The sequence below is a fragment of the Theropithecus gelada genome, chromosome 7b (assembly GCF_003255815.1).
Source record: "Theropithecus gelada isolate Dixy chromosome 7b, Tgel_1.0, whole genome shotgun sequence".
NCBI classification, from domain to species: domain Eukaryota; kingdom Metazoa; phylum Chordata; class Mammalia; order Primates; family Cercopithecidae; genus Theropithecus; species Theropithecus gelada.
Window position 1 is genome coordinate 16,131,565 of NC_037675.1, and position 2,347 is coordinate 16,133,911.

The window sequence follows — 2,347 nt, forward strand, 5'->3', positions numbered from 1 at the left end:
CTTCGTCCTTTGAAGTTCTATGTAAATTGTAGAATAATCTTTTCAAGGCCTATGAAAATCCCATGAGATGTTGCATGTGATTGTGTTAAATTTGTAAATGACTTTGGAATGAATTGGCATCTTAACAATATTGAGTCCTTCAGAGATAATCACAGTGTATCCCTTCATTTCTTTATGACTTTGATACTTTGTCTCAGCTGGGTTTTTAAAGTTTTTATTGTATAGGTTTTGCACCTAAATCTTTTGTCAGATTTATATCTAAGTATTTCATAGGTTTTTAATATTTCAAATGGTGTTATTTTTCCTTTAAATTTCCAATTGTGCTTGAAAAAATTCATCTGTCTCTTCATACATTACATATTTGTTCACTATCTTAGCATATGCTGTGTGCTCAGCACTACGCTAGATTTTAAGGAGAATGGGGAAGAAACATAGACTATAAATTATGATCCCCTTTTCCAAAAATGATCTGTTTATATTACAGGTTTATTTTAAATGTGATCCATTTAGAAAGATGGGCCTTAACCAACGGAAAAAGAGGTAATCACCCCAGGCTATGGGTATCAAAATGCAAATTGACGAGTGTAAATATTTTCTAACTTTAAGAAAAATGGATAAATTTTATCATGCACTTAATCTGTCCTAGGCACTGGGCTATGAAGCAATTCACATGCTTTTTCTCACCCAGTCTTCACATAAATTCTAGAAGATATTTTTCCATTACATCTTTGATTTATAAAAAAGGAAAATGAGGTAGGAAAACATGCATGGTCTTAAATTTAGAAGATTTCCAGGAGTGGTAATTATGTGAGACCTATAGTTGATTAAAATGTAATGAGGGTGATCTTTCTTGGAATAAAAAAAAATTCCAAGAAAGATTCATAGAAGGAGAGAGTTTCCAAACCCTAGACAACAATGTAAACTGAACACTTTGAATGTTAATCTCAAAAATATACTTCTATTTCTAGAAGAGTTAGTGACCATCTTGGAATTTCCTATATTTTCTAAAATTTATACAATTTTCACGCTTATAGACTCTTTCATTTTATTGTATGTATTCATATCCTAGGGTTGCTATAGCAAAGTACCACAAACTGAGCTGCTTGCATAACAGAAATTGATGGTCTCACAGTTCTGGAGGTTGAAAGTCCAAAATCAAAGTGTCAGCAGGATTGATTCTCTCAGGACTGTGAAAAGAAATGCATACCATATCTCTCACTTAGCTTCAGGTGGTTTACTGAAAATCTTTGGCATTCCTTGGCTTGTAGAAATATCTACAGATCTCTGCTCTTATCTTCAAGTGGCATCCTCCCTGTGTGTAGCTGTGTCTAAAGTTCCTCCTTTTATGAGAACATCAGTCATATTTGTCTCATGGCTCACTCTACTCCGGAACGACCTCATCTTACCTAGTTATGTCCCCAATGGCTTTATTCCCAAGGAAGGTACAGTCTGAAATAATGGGGGTTAACACATCAACGTGTGAATTTATTCAACCCATAATGCATGCTTTAGAAGACTGTTTTGTTTGTTTGTTCCTAAGTGAAAGCACAGTACCTAAGCAAGAGGTGTCTTTCTTCGTCTTATGGGTGCAAGTCGCAGTAATAGATGTTTACAGAAGAACCATCAAAATATAATCGCATCTTAAATGAGGTCCTTATCATGATTACTAATTAACAACAACACTAATAAGCCAAATTTGCTTAGGACTGCATTATGTTGGTCATTTTTTAAATTGAATTATAAATAATGAATCTGATTGAATGTTTCTCTTCCTTCTGACAGTCAGTTTTCTCCCTGGGAATTTGTGCTTTCTAATTCTGGAGAATTAGCATCACCAGATATTACAACTAGGAAGGAACCTCATGGATCAACTCTTCATAAAATGCTAAGTGGACCCAAGGAAAGCACATCATTAAGCATAACGATAGCCATGACTTTCTGATCATGGACCCTATGAAGTTTCTACAATAAATTGGAGAATTGGGATGAGGGTTAGCTGATGGTTGTTTTGACATCTGAAAGTAGACCACAATTGACCTTCTATAAGTACTGCCCTTTCTCTGTTACCCCTCCCCATAGGAATGGCCACTGACTCCATTTTTAACTATCTGATCTAGCTTATTCAGGGCCAGTGATAGATACTTACCAACACTGGGGTAATTTATCTCTCTCAATTGAGACCTTGGGTTAGAGACTCAGAACCACAAGTAATGTCTAATAAGTGCCTGAATTAGAATGTTATGTAAGGCTAGGACTGGGTTAGAACACATATAAACCAGGGCCATTTCAAATTTTGGCCTTTCGGGATAGAGAGGAGTGGTGCCCATAAGCAGAGAAGCAGAGACAA